Consider the following 9,375-nt stretch of genomic DNA (forward strand, 5'->3'; position numbering starts at 1 on the left):
CTTAACAGTCTGGACAGCACCCACCACATAACATACACTCCCCCTTAACAGTCTGGACAGCACCCATCACATAACATACACTCCCCCTTAACAGTCTGGACAGCACCCATCACATAACATACACTCCCCCTTAACAGTCTGGACAGCACCCATCACATCACATACATAACATACACTCCCCCTTAACAGTCTGGACAGCACCCATCACATAACATACACACCCCCTTAACAGTCTGGACAGCACCCATCACATAACATACACTCCCCCTTAACAGTCTGGACAGCACCCATCACATAACATACACTCCCCCTTAACAGTCTGGACAGCACCCACCACATAACATAACATACACTCCCCCTTAACAGTCTGGACAGCACCCACCACATAACATAACATACACTCCCCCTTAACAGTCTGGACAGCACCTTAACAGTCTGGACACATAACATAACACTACACCCCCTTAACAGTCTGGACAGCACCCATCACATATACATAACATACACTCACATAACATACCCTTAACAGTCTGGACAGCACCCACCACATAACATACACTCCCCCTTAACAGTCTGGACAGCACCCACCACATAACATAACATACACTCCCCCTTAACAGTCTGGACAGCACCCACCACATAACATACACTCCCCCTTAACAGTCTGGACAACATAACATAACATACACTCCCCCTTAACAGTCTGTACAGCACCCACCACATAACATAACATACACTCCCCCTTAACAGTCTGGACAGCACCCACCACATTACATAACATACACTCCCACCGTAGCCTTCTAATAAACTGAGTATAAAAAAACATTAAGGACAACACACACACACACACACACACACACACACACACACACACACACACACACACACACACACACACACACACACACACACACACAGCTCTTTCCAGAACAGACTGACCAGGTGAATCCAGGTGAAATCTATGATCCCTTATTGACGTCACTTGTTAAATCCACTTCAATCAGTGTAGATGGAGGGGAGGAGACGGGTTAAAGGAGGAGTTTTAAGCCTTGAGACAATTAAGACTTGGATTGTGTATATGTGCCATTCAGAGGGTGAATAGACAAGACCTAAACAATTAAGTGCCTTGGAACAGCATGGTAGTAGGCGCCAGGCGCACCGGTTTGTGTCAAGAACTGCAACGCTGCTGGGTTTTTCACGCTCAACAGTTTCCTGTGTATATCAATATTGGTCGACCACCCAAAGGACATCCAGCCCAGCCCAACTCCTAACCAGATATATCACGTTATAGCCCAACACCTGACCAGATATACTGTCAGACATAGCCCATCACCTAACCATATATCACCCTCGTTATAGCCCAACACCTGACCAGATATACTGTATCACCCCGTAATAGCCCAACACCTGACCAGATATACTGTATTACCCTATTTGGTATACTGTATCACCCTCGTTATAGCCCAACACCTGACCAGATATCTGTATCACCCCCGGTTATAGCCCAACACCTGACCCAGATATTTCACCCTTGTTATAGCCCAACTCCTAACCAGATATATCACCCTCATTATAGCCCAACACCTGACCAGATATACTGCATCACCCTCATTATAGCCCAACTCCTAACCATATATATCACCCTCGTTATAGCCCAACACCTGACCAGATATACTGTATCACCCTCATTATAGCCCAACTCCTAACCATATATATCACCCTCGTTATAGCCCAACACCTGACCAGATATACTGTATCACCCCGTTATAGCCCAACACCTGACCAGATATACTGTATCACCCTCGTTATAGCCCAACACCTGACCAGATATACTGTATCACCCTCGTTATAGCCCAACACCTGACCAGATATATCACCCTCATTATAGCCCAACACCTAACCAGATATACTGTATCACCCTCGTTATAGCCCAACACCTGACCAGATATACTGTATCACCCTCGTTATAGCCCAACACCTGACCAGATATACTGTATCACCCCGTATAGCCCAACACCTGACCAGATATACTGTATCACCCCGTAATAGCCCAACGCCTGACCAGGATGTTTCCCCTCTAGGTGTCTGACTGGAAGAGATCGACTCAGAATGAATCAGACATTTGTGCCAACTGATGGAAAAGATTAGAAGCCTGTTTTAAACACATTCAATTCCAGGAGTGCTAGTTTATTGTGAAGCGCAAAGTAGCTATGAAGGAGCTAAGAAAACACAAGATTAAGATACAGGCCGATGGTATTGGAACAGACTAGCGGCCTGTCCAGGGGGTGCACCTGTATCAAGCTGTGTCATGCTACAGAAACACTGCGTTCATCCACCTCTGGCCTGCTCGCCTCCCTACCACTGAGGAAGGAGATGGGCTCCTGATGCTGGATGTCTATTGTAAAGTGGCTGTTCCACTGCTCCGAAGCCACTCTCCGTCTCCTCACCACGCGCTCACCATCCCCAGGGCTCTGAGCCACTCTGTCATAAAAGGAATACCTAGCAGTCCTTTTCCCATAAACCTCTCCACAGTGAGGGAAGTGAAACGTCTCGTTGTAAAGGGCACAAAGCCACGAGGGGGGAGAGAGAGAGAGAGAGAAAGAATAACGGAGAGGGATAAGAGAAGGTGAAGAGAAATGGATAGAAAGACAGATCAATGGAGAGTAATAAGGAGAAAGACAGACACAGAGGTAGAGATCGATAGAGACATTGCTCTCTCTCTCTTGTTATGTCTCTATCCATTTTTCTACCCACGTGTCTCTGTCTTTCTCCTTACTTTCTATCCATTTCTCTTTTCCTTCTCCATGTCTCTCCGTTTTGCTCTCCCTCCCTACGGTCTCTCTCTCTCTGCTGAGTCTCTGTCTCAGAGGAGGGCTATAGGTTCATGTCATAACATGTTCTGCTAACAGCTAGCAGGGTTGAGTCATTCCCATTCAAACACACTAGGAGTTGGTTGGACCTGACTGACTAACTGACTGACTGCTCTCTATCATTCTCTACCTGTCCCTCTCTCTGTCATTCTCTACCTGTCCCTCTCTCTATCATTCTCTACCTGTCCCTCTCTCTATCATTCTCTACCTGTCCCTCTCTCTGTCATTCTCTACCTGTCCCTCTCTCTGTCATTCTCTACCTGTCCCTCTCTCTGTCATTCTCTACCTGTCCCTCTCTCTGTCATTCTCTACCTGTCCCTCTCTCTGTCATTCTCTACCTGTCCCTCTCTCTGTCATTCTCTACCTGTCCCTCTCTCTGTCATTCTCTACCTGTCCCTCTCTCTGTCATTCTCTACCTGTCCCTCTCTCTGTCATTCTCTACCTGTCCCTCTCTCTATCATGTTCTGTCAGTCCGAATCGACGCACCACCTCCTCCGAGTCGACGCACCACCTCCTCCGAATCGACGCACCACCTCCTATCATTCCTCGACGCACCACCTGTCCTCCTCAACGCACCACCTCCTCCTCAACGCACCACCTCATTCTCCGAATCAACACCACCTCCTCCGAATCGACACCACCTCCTCCGAATCAACCACCTCCTCCGAATCAACCCCACCTCTCGAATCAACACCACCTCCACCCGAATCAACACCACCTCCTCCGAATCAACACCACCTCACCACCTCCTCTGAATCTCCTGTCAACACCACCTCTGTCATCAACACCACCTCTGAATCAACGCCACCTCCTCCGAATCAACGCCACCTCCTCCGAATCAACGCCACCTCCTCTGAATCAACGCCACCTCCTCTGAATCAACGCCACCTCCTCTGAATCAACGCCACCTCCTCTGAATCAACGCCACCTCCTGAATCAACACCACCTCCTCTGAATCAACACCACCTCCTCTGAATCAACACCACCTCCTCTGAATCAACACCACCTCCTCTGAATCAACACCACCTCCTCTGAATCAACACTACCTCCTCTGAATCAACACCACCTCCTCTGAATCAACACTACCTCCTCTGAATCAACACCACCTCCTCTGAATCAACACCACCTCCTCTGAATCAACACGACCTCCTCTGAATCAACACCACCTCCTCTGAATCAACTCTACAGCCCTGCTCAGAATAGTTTTCATGATGGTCCTGTATGGGGAGGCTGACAGGCGAACATTAGGGAGCCGTTACACCAGCAGGTTAATAATGCCTGGCTCTTTCACTGCTCTTTACTTCATTGAGAAAAGACCAATAGACTCATACAGGCCTTCCCATTTCATCCCTAACTAGTAACAGACAACAGCATACCTTAATCATCTAGCCTGAATAGAAGTAGTTATGCATACAAATAATTAAGAGTATTACTGGATCAATCAACTAAAACACTAATAAATATGTTTCCTGACCAGAATAAAAACCGGTTCCGTTTTCAGCCTACTGAGACCCTGTGGTCTATGATGTAATGTAGACGGTACTGAGCGGTCGGGTCAGCCACAGTGAAGGACGCAGGCAGGACACAGAGAGGTACACAACAACATTAATAATAGCTTCCATCTGTCTGTGTCATCTGTCTGTGTGTCTGTGTCTGTGACCTCATGTCTGTGTGTGTCTGTGTGTGCTAAAAAAATGTCTGTAAAACTGTCATAAAATGTCTGTCTGTCTGTGTGTCTGTGTCTCTGTCTGTCAGTCTGTGTGTCCAGTACCAGGGATCTGTTACATCAGTGCTGGCCACAGACCTCAGCATAAGGACAGGCTTACTGTGTGTTGCTTGGTTACAAAGCCTACAGCTAAAAAAAAATGACTTGATGACTCCGGTATTAAAACGGTCATAAAATGACACTGGTCTAAACTCAAACTGAAACAGCAGGTAACCCTATCAAAACCACCAACTGTCTGTCAGTCTATTTAACAGCAGGTAACCCTATCAAAACCACCAACTGTCTGTCAGTCTATTTAACAGCAGGTAACCCTATCAAAACCACCAACTGTCTGTCAGTCTATTTAACAGCAGGTAACCCTATCAAAACCACCAACTATCTGTCAGTCTGTCTGTTAACAGCAGGTAACCCTATCAAAACCACCAACTGTCTGTCTGTCTGTCTGTCTGTCTGTCTGTCTGTCTGTCTGTCTGTCTGTCTGTTAACAGCAGGTAACCCAATCAAAACCACCAACTGTCTGTCTGTCTGTCTGTCTGTCTGTTAACAGCAGGTAACCCAATCAAAATCACCAACTGTCTGTCTGTCTGTCAACAGTGTTTATTTTCTCTCTCTTCACTCCTCTGAGGTAAAATAGACACGGGATCCTGTTGGAAGGAATCAAGCAATCAAAGATAAATACAACAGAAACAAGAGGATTCTTACCTTCTTCTGGTACCACACCACAGCATCTCTCACTTTGGACGCCATTTACATGTCAGAGGTCACCAGCTGGGGCATTTTAGGCTGTAAAACGGAGAGAACGAGAGAGAGAGAGAGATCAGTCAATGAGGAGTCTGTGTTGCTCCGCATAGCTTTTAAAGCCTCCACCTGCTGGGCAGGTGTGTCATGCTCTGTGACATCACACACACACACCTCATTAATAGTGGGGCGAGCCTTTGAGAGGAACAGGCAGTCTCTCTTGACAGTACCTTGGCTCCCGCGACACACACACACACACACACACACACACACACACACACACACACACACACACACACACACACACACACACACACACACACACACACACACACACACACACACACACACACACACACAAAGTGGAGAAGCTAATTAGGAAGCTGGCGGTGCTGTGTTGCTGCCACCATCCTATTCATATTCAATACCAGACACACAGAGCGGTCAGCAGAGAAGCTGGTCTGGTCAGAGCTCAGACTGAGGGGAGTTAAGTTAGTCTCTCTCTCTAAACAGATGGGCTTTTATGTGAAGGGGAGTCAGTCTCTCTCTCTAAACAGATGGGCTGTTATGTGAAGGGGAGTCAGTCTCTCTCTCTAAACAGATGGGCTGTTATGTGAAGGGGAGTCAGTCTCTCTCTCTAAACAGATGGGCTGTTATGTGAAGGGGAGTCAGTCTCTCTCTCTAAACAGATGGGCTGTTATGTGAAGGGAGTCAGTCTCTCTCTAAACAGATGGGCTGTTATGTGAAGGGGAGTCAGTCTCTCTCTCTAAACAGATGGGCTGTTATGTGAAGGAGAGTCAGTCTCTCTCTCTAAACAGATGGGCTGTTATGTGAAGGGGAGTCAGTCTCTCTCTCTAAACAGATGGGCTGTTATGTGAAGGAGAGTCAGTCTCTCTCTAAACAGATGGGCTGTTATGTGAAGAGGAGTCAGTCTCTCTCTCTAAACAGATGGGCTGTTATGTGAAGGGGAGTCAGTCTCTCTCTCTAAACAGATGGGCTGTTATGTGAAGGGGAGTCAGTCTCTCTCTCTAAACAGATGGGCTGTTATGTGAAGGGGAGTCAGTCTCTCTCTCTAAACAGATGGGCTGTTATGTGAAGGGGAGTCAGTCTCTCTCTCTAAACAGATGGGCTGTTATGTGAAGGGGAGTCAGTCTCTCTCTCTAAACAGATGGGCTGTTATGTGAAGGGGAGTCAGTCTCTCTCTCTAAACAGATGGGCTGTTATGTGAAGGGGAGTCAGTCTCTCTCTCTAAACAGATGGGCTGTTATGTGAAGGGGAGTCAGTCTCTCTCTAAACAGATGGGCTGTTAAACAGATGTTATGTGAAGGGGAGTCAGTCTCTCTCTAAACAGATGGGCTGTTATGTGAAGGGGAGTCAGTCTCTCTCTCTAAACAGATGGGCTGTTATGTGAAGGGGAGTCAGTCTCTCTCTAAACAGATGGGCTGTTATGTGAAGGGGAGTCAGTCTCTCTCTAAACAGATGGGCTGTTATGTGAAGGGGAGTCAGTCTCTCTCTCTAAACAGATGGGCTGTTATGTGAAGGGGAGTCAGTCTCTCTCTCTAAACAGATGGGCTGTTATGTGAAGGGGAGTCAGTCTCTCTCTCTAAACAGATGGGCTGTTATGTGAAGGGGAGTCAGTCTCTCTCTCTAAACAGATGTCAAACAGCTCTTTCCATCTGACAGTGTTGAGTTTGGGAAACCCTGCTCTAGGGTTTCAAGTACACCTGGACGTTTCAAGTACACCTGGACATTTCAAGTACACCTGGACGTTTCAAGTACACCTGGACGTTTCAAGTACACCTGGACGTTTCAAGTACACCTGGACGTTTCAAGTACACCTGGAGGTTTCAAGTACACCTGGACGTTTCAAGTACACCTGGACGTTTCAAGTACACTACGACGTTTTAAGTACACTTGGACATTTTTAAGTACACTACGTTGTTTTTAAGTACACTTGGACATTTTTAAGTACACTTGGACATTTTTAAGTACACTACGTTGTTTTTAAGTACACTACGATGTTTTTAAGTACACTATGTTTCAAGTTTTGTTTTTAAGTACACTTGGACATTTTTAAGTACACTTGGACATTTTTAAGTACACTACGTTGTTTTTAAGTACACTACGATGTTTTTAAGTACACTGGATGTTTTTAAGTACACTACGATGTTTTTAAGTACATTACATGTTTTTAAGTACACTACGTTGTTTTTAAGTACACTTGGACATTTTTAAGTACACTTGGATGGATGTTTTTAAGTACACTACGATGTTTTTAAGTACACTATGATGTTTTTAAGTACACTTGGACATTTCAAGTCTTTATTTGATGAGCAGATGTTTCTGGGTGGGGTCTTCTTGTTTTGTCTTCTGGCTCTGCACAATAGCTGGGTGTGTGTTACACCGCATCTAATTCAGCACACACACATTCTGTGATGAGTCTTTTCCACCTTCAGCGTTTGATTGAGCCTGGCATTGTGTGCTAGATGGGCGGTGTAAGGGGTTGGCACTTTTGGGACTATTATATTCCACCAGGCAAGCGTAGTCAAGCGCAGCAGAGTTACTTGGAAGAAAACAAACGTTATTTCCCAGGTCTGACGGCGGTTGGTTCCCCTCCATAGAACTGTCGTGGTCCAGGAGGAAAGTGGTGTTCCTAGAATATAAATACTATTTCTCACAGAGACTATTTATAGCTAGGAGGAAATGTCTGTTTTTCTTAAAGAGAGGTCTCATTCCTGACTGATTACACTGTTGCTAGGATGCTCCTCCCAGTCCAATCCTTCTGCTCTATTTCTCTCTCTCTGTCTGTGTGTGTGTGTGTTTGTGTGTGCGCACACACCTGGCAACGACATCAAAAGCAGATCCTCCACTTCAAAACACACAGATTCCATGTCTTTGCGGCTTAAGAACCGAGCTTTGAGAGGTAGATAGACTGACGCTAGAGAATCAGATCACAGTGATCTGTAGTGATGACATATGAGGTCGACACCTAGTCCCCAGGCGGCACCTGGCATCCTGTTCAGGAGGAATAAACAGAACAGAGCTGTTTATATCTATCATGCCACACAGTGAGCCAGCAGAGCTAATAGAACAAGAGAGACTGTAGCATCACAGTGAGCCAGCAGAGCTAATAGAACAAGAGAGACTGTAGCATCACAGTGAGCCAGCAGAGCTAATAGAACAAGAGAGACTGTAGCATCACAGTGAGCCAGCAGAGCTAATAGAACAAGAGAGACTGTAGCATCACAGTGAGCCAGCAGAGCTAATAGAACAAGAGAGACTGTAGCATCACAGTGAGCCAGCAGAGCTAATAGAACAAGAGAGACTGTAGCATCACAGTGAGCCAGCAGAGCTAATAGAACAAGAGAGACTGTAGCATCACAGTGAGCCAGCAGAGCTAATAGAACAAGAGAGACTGTAGCATCACAGTGAGCCAGCAGAGCTAATAGAACAAGAGAGACTGTAGCATCACAGTGAGCCAGCAGAGCTAATAGAACAAGAGAGACTGTAGCATCACAGTGAGCCAGCAGAGCTAATAGAACAAGAGAGACTGTAGCATCACAGTGAGCCAGCAGAGCTAATAGAACAAGAGAGACTGTAGCATCACAGTGAGCCAGCAGAGCTAATAGAACAAGAGAGACTGTAGCATCACAGTGAGCCAGCAGAGCTAATAGAACAAGAGAGACTGTAGCATCACAGTGAGCCAGCAGAGCTAATAGAACAAGAGAGACTGTAGCATCACAGTGAGCCAGCAGAGCTAATAGAACAAGAGAGACTGTAGCATCACAGTGAGCCAGCAGAGCTAATAGAACAAGAGAGACTGTAGCATCACAGTGAGCCAGCAGAGCTAATAGAACAAGAGAGAATGTAGCATCACAGTGAGCCAGCAGAGCTAATAGAACAAGAGAGACTGTAGCATCACAGTGAGCCAGCAGAGCTAATAGAACAAGAGAGAATGTAGCATCACAGTGAGCCAGCAGAGCTAATAGAACAGGAGAGACTGTAGCATCACAGTGAGCCAGCAGAGCTAATAGAACAGGA

At 46.2% G+C, this 9,375-nt stretch overlaps 1 long non-coding RNA gene across 1 annotated transcript; it reads right to left on the minus strand.

The window, feature by feature from the left end:
• Positions 1–1,321: 1,321 nt before the first annotated feature.
• Positions 1,322–2,003, minus strand: LOC127928515 (uncharacterized). Its single transcript, XR_008131428.1, has 3 exons — positions 1,938–2,003; positions 1,761–1,860; positions 1,322–1,430 (listed from the first exon to the last, which is right to left on the minus strand). It is a non-coding gene; the product is annotated as an uncharacterized LOC127928515 (long non-coding RNA).
• Between the last annotated feature and the right edge of the window lie 7,372 nt (positions 2,004–9,375).

This window comes from Oncorhynchus keta, unplaced genomic scaffold (genome assembly GCF_023373465.1).
Source record: "Oncorhynchus keta strain PuntledgeMale-10-30-2019 unplaced genomic scaffold, Oket_V2 Un_scaffold_29317_pilon_pilon, whole genome shotgun sequence".
Lineage (NCBI taxonomy): Eukaryota > Metazoa > Chordata > Actinopteri > Salmoniformes > Salmonidae > Oncorhynchus > Oncorhynchus keta.